We start from the raw sequence: 17,156 nt of genomic DNA on the forward strand, positions 1-17,156 counted from the left end.
ATTCCATTGTGTTCTGTGTGAATAGTATTCCATTGTGGTATGTGGTATGCCACTTTTCTTTATTCATTCACCTCAGTTGATTTCATATCATGGCTATTGTGAATAGTCCCACAATAAACATAGGAGTACAGGTATCTTCTTGATATACTGATTTCATTTCCTTTGGTTATATATCTGTAGTGAGATTGCTGTATCATACAGTGGTGACCTTTGTACGCCAATTTCTCTAATTCCTAAAGATGTTGAACTTTTAAAAATATATTTGTTGATCAAGTGTACTACTTCTTCTGTAAAGTGTCTATTCAGTTTCTTAGCCCATTTATTGATTGGGTTATTTGGTTTTTTAGTGTTAAGTTTTTTGAGTTCTTTATATATCCTTGAGATTCATGCTCTATCTTTTTAGTTTTATTTTGAGACAGGATCCTGCTAAATTGCTGAGTGTCTCCCTAAGTCCTCCTCTCCCACCTCAGCCTCCTGAGTTGCTGGGATTATAGAAGTGCACTATCATGCCTGGCATGTCAGTTTTATTATAACCATTCTAACTGGGTGAAATAAAACTGCATTGTGGATTTGATTTGCATTTTCCTGATGATTAGTGATGTTTTTACAGTTTTTCATGTTTGCTGGCAATTTGCATATCTTCTTTCGAGAAATGTTTATTCAGATAATTTGCCCACTTTTTAATTGGATTTTTGAGTTTTTTTTATATGTTCTGACATTAATCCCTTGTTGGATGAATAGTTTGCAAATATTATCTCTCATTCAGTAGACTGCCTCCTCACTTGGTTGTTTTCTCTGCTGTGCAAAGTTTTTTAGTGTGATTCAATACCGTTTCTCTCTCTCTTTTTTGGGAGGAAAGGGTGGATACTGGGAATTGAATTCAGGGGTACTTAATCACCAAACTGCATCCATTTTAATTTTTTAAATTTTAAGACATGGTCTTGCTAAATTGCTTGTGGGTCTTCTAAATTGCATAGGCTGGCCTTGAACTTGTGATCTTCCTGTCTCAGCCTCCTGATTACTTGGATTACAGCTGGGATTACAGGTGTGTGCTATGGTGCTTGGCTCCATTTGTCTCTGTTTGCTTTTGTTGCCTGTATTTTTGTGTTCTTCTGCAAAAAAACCCTTGCCCAGTCCAATATCATAGAGCATTTCTCCTGTTTTCTTCTTGTAGTTTTAGATTTGGGGTTTTACATTTAAGTCTTTAATCCATTTTAAGTTGACTTTGTACATGGTGAGGATTAGGGATCTGGCTTCATCCTTCTGCAAGTCAGGTAGTGTGATGCCTCAAGGTTTGTTCTTTTTGCTCAATATGGCTTTGCCAGCCTCCCAACTGTTACAGTTTGGATGTGAAGTGTTCCCCAAAAGCTCACATGTGAGACAGTACAAGAAGGTATAGAGGAGAAATAATTGAGTCACAGCCTTAACCTAATCAGTTGATTAATCCCTGATGAGATTAACTGAGTGGTAGCTGGAGGCAGATGGGGTGTGGTCAGAGGAAGTGGTTAACTGGGGGTGTGTGGCTATGGGGTATTTATTTTGTATATGGAGAATGGATTCTCTTTCTCTGCTTTCTGATCACCATGTGAGCTGCTTCCCTCTTTTATACTCTTCTGCCCTGATATTTGGTCTCACCTCCAGCCCTGAGGAATGGAGTTAGCTTTCTATGGAGTAAGACCTCTGCAACAGTGAGCCCTCAAATAAGCTTTTCCTCCTTTAAAATTGTTCTGTTCAGATCTTTTAGTCACAGCAGCAAAAAAGCTGACTAAAATAGCAACTCTGTTTTTTTTTTTTTTGCCTGTTGCTGAGGGCAAAAGGCTAAGAAGTCCTTGGGAGGAGTGGGACACTCTGGGTGGTGGTAGAGGCTATTTCTAAGTGGCATTGTTTAGAACAGTGCTTCGATGCAATTTTCCCATTGTTAGCAGTGAAAAGTGTTAGTATGCACTCATAGCAGGTGTATACTCATTTATTTATAATTTTATACATCCATTATAGTACCCATGTATTATACTTATTATAAAACATGCTTAAATATTAACTAAAAAAGACATGATAAAGATGATGTAAACAGTATTTTTAAATGTCTTGTTAATTGCAATGGTTTTATTACTGTCATTAGTTAATATCTTAATCACAGTTTACAGGTAGGATTAGATTTTTCATTGCCAACAGTATATGCAAAACTATATTTCAAAGGGTCTTCTTGGGAATTTAAAAGTTTTAAGTTCTGCCCTTATTCATCTTGTCTTACATTATTACTTCAATCCAGTTTCTTTTTAGAAAAGAAATTTAAATCTCTTGCCCATTTTAGGGATGATTAGTTTACTTAAAAACTAGATCTAAAGGGTAGATCAGTTGTGTAGAAGAAATAGATCAAGGGGCAGAGTGGAGGGATGGGAAAGGGGAGGCAATATGGAATGAATCCTTGAAAAAATGATGTTATATGCATATATAAATATACCACAGGGAACTTCAACTTTATGTATAAGTAAAAAACCCAATTAAATATAAATAAATAGATAAGTGAAAAGAAGTCAAGTAGAGTAGAGGAAGGAATATGGAAAGGGGTGGGAGAATTCGAGGTAAAGGGAGAAGAATAGAATAGAATAGAATAGAATAGAATAGAATAGAATAGAATTCCATGCATGTATGAGTTTGTTGGGATGAACCCAACTACTATGTGTAACTATAAAGCTCCAGTAAAAAATGAAACTAGATCTTCTCTATAGTTCTACTTTATCAGGCTCATCTATAATAGGTCACACTGTGCTGAAAAAGAACCAAGAAACCAAGTTGGTGCTCTCAATCCTTCCACATTGTAAAATATCCACTCATCCCCTAAGATCCCCCAATATCCTTGATGACTTGTGAATGGATTAAATGAAGGTTTGAAAGTCATTGCTTACAGTGAATATTAATAAAGTCTAATTTATTATGTATTTAATTGCATAGAAATACACAGAAATTTTAATATTTTCTTCCTGTACCTATGGATCATGTTTTGCCACCCTCACATGTAGAGATCACAAATGTGGAAATGTACTTCAGGTATTTTGGCTTGGCTCATAAAGTCCTTCATAATCTAGCCTCAATTTACCTTTCTTTTTTTAAAAATATTTTTTAATTGTATATGGACTCAGTGCCTTATTTATTTTTATGTGGTGCTAGGATCAAACTCAGTGCCTCACATGTGCTAGGCAAGCATTCTACCGCTGAGCTACTACTCCAGCTCCCTCAATTTAACTTTCTAACTTTATATTTAACTATAAGCCCTACCATTTGGCCACATCCATGGGCTTCATGGGTTTTCTGCCTTTTGAGATGGGCCTGTGCAAACACTTAGGCCCCAGACAGTGAGCTTGGCCCTCCTTGTCTCTATAAACATCTCTAGGCAGCCTGGCCCCCATATGGGTCTGCTTGGCAAGAGCTAATGAGCCGTTAAGTGCCTGCCGTGGACAGAACAACGAAGAACAGATTGGGCAGATTGCAAACTTTGCAGCACATTTTCCTACCCTCTGTCATCACTGCATCATCCTACCAGACAATCTGTCTCTAGGCAGTGCTATGGTGAGGCCTCCCTGGGCCGCCTCTAGGGTGTTTTTTAGGAGTCATAGGTATAAAGCCAGATGGCTCCACCTACTCCCCCAGCCCTGCTTCTGTTTCAGTGACAGGGAAGTGGAGAACTATTTTTAGATTGGGGGTATGGGTGGGTTTCACCTGGATCCAGGAGATGGGGACATCATATATTTTGTGATAGCCAGGCATATGGCTGTGGGATATGTTTGGTTTTTGTATATCTCAATCTCTTGCATTTCTCCTTTGTTCCTCTGCTTTCCTGACTGGTGTAGGTTGTTGTTCTGGGGGGTGTGGTGGGGAGGATTGATCCCATAGATCCCACAGACTTGAGTTGCTGTGGAGAGTGGATGGTGGTGCTGAGTAGATCTCAGAGAGGGGCCACATTCTCAGGACATTAGCTTTGGTGTATGTAAAAATGTTGGATTGGGAGCCTATTATCAGAGCTGTCTTAAAAACCAGGATGCTTAAATTTATAGACTACACAAGGCATTTCTGTAGACTGAGACAGGTCTTATCTCAGTTCCACTAGGACTTATTTATGTTTACCTGGTGGATTGGTTTTTGGTGCCTTGCTTTTCAGAGCATTTTTCTCTGAGGGGAAATTCTCTCTCTCTCTCTCTCTCTCTCTCTCTCTCTCTCTCTCTCTCTCACACACACACACACACACACACACACACACACACACAGACACACACACACATTTTTTAAATTTTTGACCAGAGCTTTGCTGAGGAGAACCACTAGGATGTCATTAATGACAATCTAGTAAAAATGTTAAAACCATATGCTGGGCCTTGGGGACAATGGGTGGGTTTGAGAGAGGCTAAGGAATATAGGATAGACCAGTTCATCATAAACTTTGATGAACTGGAGCCATCCTTTGGGAAGAGCTAGTCACCATGATTATGGTTACCTACTGTAGTTTAGAGAGTTGGTAACTGAAGGGTTGCTCATGTGCAGGATATGAAGTCCTGAGGTTTATGTGCCTGAGAAATGAATTCACAAGCTGTCCTGGGGAGGCCACACAGCAGAGGTTGCCCTCACCAAAGGTAGCTGCAGACTATAGCAATTTATGAATCTCATACATTTATATTTTATGATGCTCTCCAGCTTTCTAAGCACTTTTGGTGCATTATTGCTTCAATAAACATTTATTGAATGTAAAATGCTGGGGATGCAAGGTAGATGTAATTCCTGCCTTCAGACACAGTCTTACTCAGTCAGCCACCGTCAACTTCATGATGGAGGTAGGCAGGAGAACCAGCCTCGTTTACCATGAAGAAATTGAGATTCAGAGACATGAAAGAACTGTGCACATTAAAGAGAGGATAAGTGGGAGAAGCCAGCCTTTGAACTCCAAATTCAGTCCTCTTTATGCTTGATATAGAGGAGTAATAGTTAAGAATGGATCTCTTGAGATCCAGATTTGATGTTATGGGTTGAATCAGTGCCACCAATAATGATATGTGTGGGTTTGGTATGTTACTTTACCCTCTTAGCCTTGATTTCATTGCCCATAAAAGGAGGTAATAGTAATATCTACTCCTTTGGGATGTTTTAAAGACAAAATGAGATAAAGTTTATAACTAATTTAGGACACAGTATTTGGCATATAGTAAGTACTAAATGAATAGCAGTTATTAAAATGATGATTATAGTAATAGTGACTCCAGACTTGGAGATGCCAGCTGAGCCCTAGAGACTTTGTATCTGTAGTGCTTATGATTTACCATTAAATGGCATTTCACTGTTCAATATCCACTTCAGTGAAACCCTTCAACACTTGTTGAAATTGATTACTTTGTTGACTATGGTTATGTGAGGAAAGCAAAATACCTTATTATTATTGTTTTTATTATTATTAATTGTTATGACAACAACTACCACTATTATTACATTATTTTTTTTTACTTTTTTTAATGGCCACTACTAATTCTTATTATTTAACTTTCCCCACTTGTTACTCACAGGGTGGGAGAATACTGCTGATGTTTTTATTGCAAGCAGTAAGGGCCAGGAGAGGTTAAGGTGATGTTTTTATTCAGAGTCTATGATTTTGGATTTATGTCATAGATGGGGCATCTTTATCCTCTGGTGGGGAATGGGCCTTTGTGTTCCTTAGCTTTCTATTTTTATGACCAAAATACCTGGCAAGAACTACTTAGAGGAGGAAAGATTTATCATGGGTAACATTTTCAGAGTTTCACTCCATGGCCAGCTGGCTCCATTGCTTTGGACATCAGGTGAGTTAGATCATCATGGTGGAAGGATGTGGCAGAGGAAAGCTGTTCAGCTCATGGCAGCTAGGAAGTAGGGAGGCGAATATGAATGCATCACAAACAGATATAGTTCCCGAGGGCATGTGCCAGTAATCTATTTCTTTCAACCATGCCCCACCTATTTCTACTATCTCCCAGTCGTCCATTCAGCTATCGATGGATGAGTCCACAGATAAGGTCAGAACCCTCATGATCCAACCATTTTCCAAAAGCCCTACCCCTGAAGATTTCTGCTTTGGGGACCAACAAGCCTTCAACTCATGAGTCTTTGGAAGATTCTTTATATCCAAAGTATAACAGCCTCTATAACACCCTCTCTTTATCCTTACCCTGTAAAAAGAACTCTGAAGTAAACCACAAACCCCAGAAAGATAACACTAATAATACTAAAAGTTGAGGAGACCTTGCAGAGGGATTTAAAATGGGAAAACAGGTGCTTAATAACTAAGAATTCTCCCTAAGAAGAAAAGTTACTAAATAAGAACCTCATGGACAAGTATCCTTCATGGTATATGTACATACTCATTTTGAGGCAAGTATGGGAAGAAGATGAGGGTGAAAAATGTTAGCATCTTTATAGGGACTGCCTCATAGGTAACTAATGCCCTGGCTGGGAAAGAGATTCCTGGCTGTGGGGGCTGGTCAGGCAGGGGCTGCTGGTCAGGCAGGGGCTGCTTCTTCCTCCTGTATCTCTGCACAGTTCATTCCAATATTACAATTTCAGTCTTCTTTTGGCTGTGGGCCCTCGCTGTGGAAACAGAGATTTCAAACAACCTAATCCACAGGGCTAATCCTGGCTGGTAAATTCTATTTTTGTAAATGTGCATGATATAAAATAGGAAGATGAATATGCTGGGTTACATGCAAATTCTTTCTTTTTTGACTTCTTCATATACTTATTCCTCCTCTCTTCACTCCTTCCTCACTCTTCCTTCTTTCAAATGCTAGATGTTTGTTTGCAGTTAAGTGGAATTTCTCTCACTGGGGAAGAGAATAGGGGGCAAGAGAAATGTTCTCATTTGGCTTGAGCTCTCTCTGGGGTGTTGTTTGGATAATTCAGGGCTTCTATTTCTTTCCCTGGTTATGTGCTGTCCTGATTTAAGGCATAGATCAGAATTAAGTTTGAAGTACAATACATTTCCTCCAAACAAAGGAGTTCAGGCTTTCCTGGAACCATTTAATTTCTGCCACATTTCCCCCACTCCCAGCCACATAAATCACTGCTCCATTGTTTTGTCTTGGTCTTGCTAGTGGAAGTGCCTATTTGGGGATGTAAAACAGTTACTTTCTTCTGCTGTACTGAATCATTGTGATGAATCTGAACTATAGTTTCTTTGATTCACTTTAATTCTCCATTGGAGCCATGCTAACCTGAGAAAGTCTGTCATCAGGGAGGCACCCCTTGCTTAACTTGCAGCTGGAAGAGCAGTGGATTTCAGCTGTGGCTGCACATTAGAATCACTTGGAGAGCTTATTTTTTTAGTTGCTGATGGACACAATACCTTTCTTTCTTTCTTTAGAAAAGAAAGATGAAGATCGAACCCAGTGCCTCACATGTTCTAGGCAAGTGCTCTATCACTGAGCCACAACTCCAGCCCCACTGGGAAGCTTTTAGAAACCACTTACACCTGCATCTCACCTTCAGAGGGTCTTGTTAAACTGGCCCAAAGTGATTCTGATATGGGGTGGACTTTGAGAGTCTTTGAAAACAACACCATGTTCAGACCACCCTGAAAGACTCAGCTATTTGGATTTCCCCTGAGAAGCTTCTTTGACCTGGTCCCCTTTAAGGCTTGGCTCTGGGCTTTTTCTTAATGCTTCCAGATATATCTAGTCTCTGTGTTTCTTGTTCGGTAGTTATCCCCTTGTATTGTAACATACTATTATTCTATCTTCTTCAAAAGCCTTTCCAAGTTGAGTAACATATATTTAAAAGTCATCATATCTATTGCACGTAGTATGTTTCTGGGCACTTAAGCACTAAGTAAATGTTGGTGAGCAAGTGAATGAATACAATTACACAAACTGATCAAGAAGTTATGGCAGTCAATTTATAAGGCACGTTGTACCATAATGGTACATTTTGATCTATACTAATCATATCCATGCAGAACAATCCACCTCATGATTTCTTTGAAACTCTAGACTAGAAGCCCAGTCTGATAGCCCAGGACTGATTCTGGTGTTGAAAGGATTGCACACAAGTAGAGTAGAGGCCAAATTACTCAACGTCTCCTCCAAAGGAGCCTAGTTTTTAATCGAAAGTTACCAAATTTCTTTGTTCAAGAATCCACTTTGAGTTTGCAGGCTCTTCCCAGGAATTACTTATAAAAGAGCCTTCTTAAAATGAGCCACTCAGAAGTAAACTATATGTACCCAAGGACCTTGATTTGCATATTTCTATATCTTCAGGGCATATAGCAGAACTTGGTCCATAGGAGACAATATATTACATTAATATGGCTAGATGAATATGACTTTATCTTTGTCCCATCTCAGACCTCAGCTCCCTTGGCTTTTTCTTGCTTCTTCTCTTGCTGTGGGACCTCTTTTCCACTTTTGGCTGTAAGCACATTACTAGAAGCAGAGGTGATGTTAGTGCTATACTCTTAGATCTCCTGACTCTGTGATAAATAGCACCTCTTGTCTTATAAATTATCTAGTCTCAGTTATTCTTTTATAGCAACTGAAAACCGATGGAGACATTGTTTTATATCTGTCTATACCAGTATCTTATCTATCTCTCCCTTATTGGCTTTATTTCTTGGAAGAACCCTACCTAGTACTATTGCCAGTAACCATACTAGGAAAATTTAAATTAAATACAGTTAAAATTAATTATCATAGTAATTCTAGGCATATTTCAAGTGCTTACTTAGTCACGTGTGGCTAGTGATTACCATGTTGGACATAACACAATAGAGTGTTTAAATCATTGTACAACAGTCTATTGAATGATGCCAGTCTGGAGTAATGCAGAGACCAAGGATATATGAGTTTATGATCAGGATGCTTTTTTCCCAGGGTGACTCAACAACAGCTGCACTTTTGCCACATCTCTAGTACCACTTACTGTTATTATTTTTTCCTGTGTTACTCAAAGATTCACCATGGCTCAGAGATGAGGGAAACAATTTCTCTGCTTTTATACTTGTTGACATGGAGATACCCTTCTAAAAGGACATAAAAGGGCATCCCTACTGGTTAAAAGATTACAGTAGGTTGAACCATATAGAATGGCCTTTTATATAGGTCAGAATGTATTGAATATCATCAATTTCACAAGGTTCAACCTAATAGAAGGTTAAGGAAGAAGAACAGAAAATCTGGTTCAGGAGGAACATCCAAAGCTTGTGCCTTTTTTGGTCTTGTATTGGTATCCTTTGGGATGGCAATAATTCAGGTGGTTTTATCTCAACAAAGGGCAATTGACTGTCTCCTTTTTCTTTGCCTGCCACAACTTTGTGAAGAGAAGCTCATAGCTGTTTATAGAAAATAGTAATGAAAGAGGGTATATACAACTGTCAGAAACAGAAAATCTGAACACGTGTGGCTTTCTAATACTGTTTTCTGAACAAGTTGCCTGGAGGTGGTAGCTCTAGAGCTGATCAGTAGTTCCATGTTGTCCAGACTCTGAGTTGGCATCAATACCATTCTCTTGACCTTATCCTCACTGTTCATAATATTGCTGCAGTAGCTGCAAGTATAACATCTTCAGATAGCTATGTTCATAGGCAGGAATTGGGAATGGGATTGGAGATGGCCAGGACAGCACAAACTCTTCTTTTCAGGAAGGAAAATCACCTTTCCAGCAGATTTTTTCCTCCATCTAATTGACTAAAGCTTGTTATGAGTCTATCCATTAAATAATCAGGAAAAGGAGCATGTGATTATTAATATTGGTTTAGACTAGTTATGATTCATGCCCTGAAACTGGGCATATTGCCAAGTAAACAAAATTGACATTATATTAGCCGGGGAGAAGAGGTAGGAGAAAAAGGAAAGCAAGTGATAATGTTTGACACAAGTTTTTAAGATGCTATCAATTAGTTAATGACTGTTGAGACAGTCATTTTAACCTGCTCAACTTCCACTGTGGAAGTTTTCCTTTGTGTGTGGAGGGGACTCTCATCTTCATTGTTCTGAAGTGGGTACATGATTGAACCAGGCCAGTGAGGCTCAATTTCCGACTTCTGTTGGAATTGTTGAAAAAGTCAAGTTTTCCCTACCCTGGAGCATCTAAGAAGATAACATGCTAGCCTGGAAATCTTGGGGGCTAGTTTGCCTGTCTGCTTGCTACATGAATGAATAAATGAAGGAATGTATGAATGAACAAACAAAGTTAACAGAAGAAAATAAAGTGAGGGATGATGAGCACTTGGGTCCAAATAAAATTGCTTAAACTCCTATATGCAGCTGTTACTGATTTATACCTGGATGGTTCAGTTACCTGACCTAATAAATTGGCTTCCCCTGTCCCTCACCTTCACCCCCTCTTTTTTACATAAGCTAGTTTGAATTGTGAAAGATTCCTGCTAGGAATCACTACCTAGCAGTAGGTTGTTATAAGTAATAGACCCTAAAATGTAGAATTGGCTTATTCAAGGTAGGATAGAAGGCAGCAAGGATCTTTCAATCCCCAGCTGAGAAGTTGGCAGTCTTTGTTATGCTCTAATAAAGCAATTAGATAAATTGTTGCTCATCTTCTCTGGGGACTCAGAGCATGTGCCGTTTGAGACTGGATCATTAAAGTACTTGGCAGAACTTTTCAGGCTGTGAAGTGTGTAGGCTACTTCTTGAAGTTCACAGTGAGTTTTTATGAGAAAGGGACAAGTTTCTGTCAAAGTTGGTCCATGTGAAACTAAGAATAAAAATATGTCTTTGATGAAAGAAGTCCTTTCTGCCTTTTTGTGGCTGAGAGCCAGGTAATGCTGTTTCTTGCAGGGCTGGAAAAGGTGGGTTCCTTCTTTGTCATATGATGATGTGCTTTCCAGCAAAGACAGGGAGGCTAGGAACAAAGCATAAGACTAAAGCCATAGAGGAGCCAAAACCTGATTCCCATTCCTCCAGGACAGAAGGTGGCAAGCATCCTTGTGTACATCAAAAGGCATCATTGCAGAGTGAAAACACAAACCATAGGGGGAGAAGGTACTGCAGTGCATGCACCTGACAAAGGGCTCATATATGGACTATATAGAAAGAGCTCCTCTAAATAATAAGAAAAAGACAGTCTGAAATAAGTGGTAAGAGAGCTCAACAGGCATTTCACAAGAGAATATTCAGCCAATGGTAAACATGAAAAGATGACAATTTCATTTGTCATCAGGGAAGTGTAATGAAAACAACAAAGAGATCCCACTACACATTCTTCCCCCCCCCAAAAAAAAGACTGACCATACTGTGTTAAAATATGTAACTGTTGGAAATCTCATACTCTGCTGATGGGAGTAGAAATAAGTACATAGACTTTGGAAAACAGTGTGACATTAAAGTGTGCATATTCTACTACCAGGGAGATCTGCTTTTAGGGGTGTGTGTGTGTGTGTGTGTGTGTGCATGTCAAAAACACTTCCAGAAAATGTTCTTTGCCATGTAATTTGTAATAGTCCAAAATTGGAAAAACCTAAATGCCCATCACCAGCAGGATGGGTAAACACGTTGTGGTGTAGTTTTACAGTGAACACTGTGTATCACAAACAGAATAAACTATCACTACCTGCAACAAACAAACAAATAAACTCACAGAAGTAATTTTGAGTGAAAAAACCTTGACACAGAAAAATATAGATTATAGGGTTCCATGAAGCCATTAAGAATCAATATCATACAAAAGTAATATATGGTGTTCAGAAGTCAGATGAAGAATGGAGATCCTTGGGAGGAAGGTAGTGATTGGGAGGGGATCCATAGGGCTTCCAAGGTCTTGGTGTGGTTCTCTTTCTTAATCTTGGCTATATTGCACAGATATACTCACTTGTAAGAATTTCTGAGCTGGGGTTGTGGCTCAGCAGTAGAGCGCTCGCCTTGCAAGTGTGCAGCTCTGGGTTCAATCCTAAGCACCACATAAAAGTAAATAAATAAAATAAAGGTATTGTGTCCAACTACAACTAAAAAGTAAATATTAAAAAAGAATTCTTTTGGCTGTGTCATATGATTTTTACACTTCTCTCTGTGTGTTGTATGTCATTGGAAGTTTAAAAAAGTCTTTTAATCGTAGAGGAAGAGAGGAAGAGAGATGGCTATGAGTACAAATCCATGACTCATTAAAATAATAATTATCCCTGGGCTTCAAGGCAAGAGGCAGACTGAGCGAGCCCAGCCTCCTCATTCCAGGCTACAGTTTTGAGTTTCACTGATGCAGAGCTTAAAGGGGAGGCCATTAAGCTGAGAATGAGGGTAGAGCCCTGAGGCTGCTACTAAAAAACAGAACTCCCAGGCCAGAGTCTAGATGAAGGACCATATCTTTTGCTTTGGTTAATATCCCATGAAATGACCAGATGCAAATCGACTGAAAGAATACCAAGTACTAAGCTTTTTAGGAAGTTGCTTTGCCAGAGAGATCCCAGCATGGTTTAATAAGGGCCTGTGGCTGCTCAGCACAAAGGCAAGCCCCATGATCCCCAAACCTGCACCACTTGGAAGTAGGTCACTAAATGATTCTCCCCAGGGTCCCACCTCAGTTGTGGAAAATGGAGGACAATAGACAAGGGGGGTCCTCTGAAAGAAGAGACAGGATGGTCAGATAGGCCATGGATTTCATTTTACTACTAAGAACAGAACCTGATGTGTGTGAAGGACTGTTTTCTCATTTCCAGATGGGAAAGTCTATTGTATTTTCCTGTTTTCACTTTTGTATACTGTGTTGGGGGCATTTATGTTTATCATTTAGTCTATAGGGTAGCTAGGAAGTGCTATAGACAGACCTCACTGAGAATTATTTGTGTGAATGCAAAAACAAGGTATAACTCTGGCTTATCTCTGATTGAAAAAGGAATGGGTGATTTTTTTAGCTGTTTGTGGTATTGATACATTATGTCATTAGTGATATTATTGAAATCGCACAAATGAAAAGCACATTTGGGGAAAAGGGCTCTATCTTCATGAATGGTTTAAAAAAGCACATTTCCCACTTCCCACCATGTAGGAGGCAGCGACAAGGTGCCATATTTGAAGCAGCAGACCTCACAAGATACCACATCTACAGGGGCCTTGATCTTGGATTCCCCATCCTCCAAAACTATGAACAATAAATGTCTGTTGTTTATAAAGTATATCCACCCAAAGTGTCTTGTTATAGCAGCAGTGCTAAAAAAGACTTTGAGCTTGGGTGATCACTATGTGTGTGTGCACAGTGCATGTGGGATGGGTGCCTGGGTAGACTGGAAGATGAATTCTGCACAGATCTTCTCACTGGGGATTTGTGCTGTCTAGGGGAGGCATGATAGAGGGCTCTAGCCTGCTGTCAATCCTGTGTCTGACTGACATTATAAACAACCCAATTTATTTATAACCCATCTGTTCAAGGAATCTTGTGAGCCACTAATTTTTTAATTTCAAAAGAGAGAAAGGACTGTTTCTTACTAAAGGAGACTTAACTTTCTTCATTTTACAAAAGCACCAGTGAAATGACTGTTGGATAAAATTGTGAACTTTGTCTAATGGTTGTCACAAAGGCAGCAAACCCAAAAATGGGCTGGAACGTGCTGATATCAGGCTCAATTTGATGAACATTTTGTTACCAGTAACTCCATTCTATATTTATACCACAACATGGTTTTACTAAGAGCCTGTAATGGAGTGTTAGATAGAATTTCATGCAAGGTATTTCTAAAAAGACTTAAGGTTGTGTAAAATTAACCTTGATATGTGAGGCAGTAAAAACAGGATATAATAGAGTTTATTAAAAAAATCACATTAACATATACATATACCTGTATCTGTATGCTTATATACACATATGGCTAAAAGGTTACCTTTAGGTCACGAAGTTATAGATGACCTGAATTTTCCTCTTTTATATATTGAATTTTTCTATAATGATTATGTAAACTTTTCTATAAGATTATATTTTATGATCAAAATATAAAGATAACATGTTTTTTTGAAAATAATGATTTGAAACCTATAAAGAGTAATAATGTATTAGATAATGCTGCTTGTAGGGTATGTCACAAAAGTCCCATATTTTAGATTATTCAGTTTATTCAAGGTCATCCAGAAAACTTATGGTAGAATTAAGAATTAAACTTGGAGAAGTTTTCATTTTGTGCTGTCTTCACAAGAGCCCTTGCCCAGGTGTCTAAGGTGGGTTGATTGCCGATGTCACTTCTTTCATGGTCCATGTGCCATTTGGAAGGAGAAGAGATGGAAATTTCAGGGGAAAGCTGGAGATATCTCTCAGACAGCTCTTCTTGCTTTCACCTGAAACAGGGAGGCAGGGTGAGTCTAATTGGTCAGATGGCCTCCTGGATCTTGGTTGCCAGCTTGTTTAGTTCAGAATGGCTGCTATGGTTTTTCTTTGTGTTACACTGGGATCCAATCATCCATCCATTGGCACTGAGAAACTGAGTGTTTGAATTTTCATACATTAATCTGTTCAACCTGCCAGAGTATTTATTTATCAGTACATTTGTAAGAAATGATAGATGGAAAAGAAAGTGTCACAGAAGAAACATCCAGTTATGAGCAGTGGAGTAATAGGTAATTTTATTATTTTACTTTTATAAGGGATTTTGCTGTGAGGTGAGAGCATGAGCCAAGTGGTAAATATTAACAAGAAGAAAGGATTATCTTAGAGATGGGCCACAACTCCAGATTCATGTGGAATCAACATACACTGTTCCTTAAAGGTGAAGCTCTCATGCAACTGGGGGACAGTTGTTAGGATGTGACATAGGGCACCTTGGGGTGTGAGAGATAGTGAGGAGGTTATTTTCCGGTGCCAATGGGAACTGCAAGAGACTCCAAGGGCAAAAGGAAGAAATGCTTTGCATGCTCCTTGAAACTTGTTAGAATAGGCCTAACTTGTTGAAAATAAGGTGATCTTTCTGATAATAAACTCTATCTTCATGGCCTTCCAGGTTTGATGGACATAATGCAAGGTTAAAGGTATAATCCTAAATTTCTACATGCTGATGTAGATGTGGAAACCTAGAATGTTTCAGCCAAAGTAGACCTGAACTCTGCAGAGGGAGCCAGCTTGGCACTGCTGTCTGTCTTGTGCTGGCATCACATCAAGCTGTCTCTTTTCTGGGGCAGCAGAGGGTTGCAGTTAAGTCTGGACCTGGCTAAAGCATCTCCCAGATGCATCATCTGTAGTTCTTCAGAGCCTATGGTCTAGAGTAAGGTTGTTTCCAGGGGGAACATCAGAGGGGACTTGAGATTATGCTGTAAGACTTTGTTTATATAATTATGTGGTAGTATATTTCGTTTGTCATATTTCTATGTGTCTTTTTTCTGGAGTGATTGTTGAATTATTTATTGTGTTTTGAGTAAATTAAATCCCATAAAGCAAGTCCCAAATATCATTTGGCTGTTTACATGTAATTATTTTTTTATTTTTATTTTTTTAAAGAGAGAGGGGAGAGAGAGAGAGAGAGAGAGAGAGAGAGAGAGAGAGAGAGAGAGAGAGAGAGAGAGAGAAAGAGAGAGAGAGAAAGAGAGAGAATTTTTTAATATTTATTTTTCAGTTTTCGGTGGACACAACATCTTTGTATGTGGTGCTGAGGATCGAACCTGGGCTGCATGCATGCCAGGTGAGCGCGCTACCGCTTGAGCCACATCCCCAGCCTCTACATGTAATTATTATATGCTTCTTTATCAGTATTAACTAATGTTTGTATGTTACAGGTTTTAGATCTTATGTAATATTTTTGCATGTAGTATTGCATGTCATACAGAAAACACAAGTTTTCTGTATGACATGCAATATTCATTCTTTTTTTTTGGCACTGGGGATTGAACACAGGAATACTTAACCACTGAGCCACATCCGTAGCCCTTTTTATGTTTTATTTTGAGACAGGTTCTTGCTAAGTTGCTTAGGACCTCACTGAATTGCTAAGGCTGGTTTTGAATGTGCAGTCCCTCCTGTCTCAGCCTCCCAAGCTGCTGGGATTACAGGTTTGCGCCATCATGTCTGGCTTCATTATCCATTCATAACAGATGAGAAGAGTGAGGGTGAGTCACATCCCAAACCACACAGCTATCAAGATGCAGAGCTGGAATTTTTAGCCTTCATTTATTATTGCAAACCCATCATTCTTTCCATCATTCCATTCTTTTTAAAATAACTTTATTTTATTTATTATTTACTTTTATGTAATGCTGAGGATTGAACCCAGGGCCTTCCATGTGCGAGGCACGAACTCTGCCACTGAGCCATAACCCCAGCCCCTTATCATTCCATTCTTCTACTCCTTTACTCCTTAGGATGAAATAAAGTCTCCCCTGGTAAGACTTTTTAGGCATGGAATTGATGACTCAGAGCTTAGGTATCTCCGCATCTTCCATTTTCTTCTTCCTGTCATGTTGATTTGAAGATGTCAAGGAGAAAGATTCAGGATTGGGAGAGTGGAGAATGATAGCCTAGTGTACCTCAGCTGTATGTACATCATATATTATATATTCATATGATAAATATTTACTAAATACCTACTGTATGCTGAATATGGAGCTAGGCACTGGGGTACAGTGGGACACTGCCTTCATTAAACCTAGAACCCCATGGGGAAGACATATTCAGTGATTCACTATTCACTCTACTGATGTTATGAATGGGTGCAATGTGCTTCTTCAGACAACATGGAGGTCTAAAACAGGAAGAACTAACCTAGGTGGATCTGGGAAGATTTCCTGGAGAGAGTAAGGTTAAACTGGAAATTGGAATTAGCTAATAAGCAAAGTTTTAGGTCATGTAGAATATGGTACTTCTGAAGAATTGAGATAAATCTAGTAGAATGAGTAAAGGAAAGAGTATAGGCCCATGAAGGTGGGTTTGGACCAGGTTTTGCAGAGAATATAAGAATTTCAGTCTTTATCCTAAGAATAATGCAAAGTGACTGAAGATTTTTTTAACAGATGTGTGACATGATCACATTTGAATTTTCCAAGCATTATTTTAACTGGTACTGTGGGGAATATGCGTGTAGGTTATATGGTGAGTTTGAGGTGGCTGTAAGACATACAAATGACTAGATGGGCAGCAAGAACTCAGGAAAAAGTCTGGTTTACACAGGCATATAGAAGACGATTTGGCACAAGTGAAACCAAGAGGGTGGGGAGAAGGTAGAGAGGGTAGAT

General features: G+C 39.0%; 1 long non-coding RNA gene across 4 annotated transcripts in view; it reads left to right on the plus strand.

Annotated features, from left to right (window-relative positions):
* The window catches only part of LOC106144923 (uncharacterized), a 128,605-nt gene that overhangs the window by 48,276 nt on the left and 63,173 nt on the right, over positions 1–17,156 (plus strand). For 2 of the 4 annotated variants that reach the window (XR_013426576.1, XR_013426575.1), the window contains exon 2: positions 15,545–15,610. The exons of the other annotated variants lie outside the window; for them this stretch is intronic. This is a non-coding gene — a long non-coding RNA (uncharacterized LOC106144923). The remainder of the gene's footprint in view (positions 1–15,544; positions 15,611–17,156) is intronic. 4 annotated transcript variants of the gene reach the window in all.

This window comes from Ictidomys tridecemlineatus, chromosome 10 (assembly GCF_052094955.1).
Source record: "Ictidomys tridecemlineatus isolate mIctTri1 chromosome 10, mIctTri1.hap1, whole genome shotgun sequence".
Classification (NCBI taxonomy): Eukaryota; Metazoa; Chordata; class Mammalia; order Rodentia; family Sciuridae; genus Ictidomys; species Ictidomys tridecemlineatus.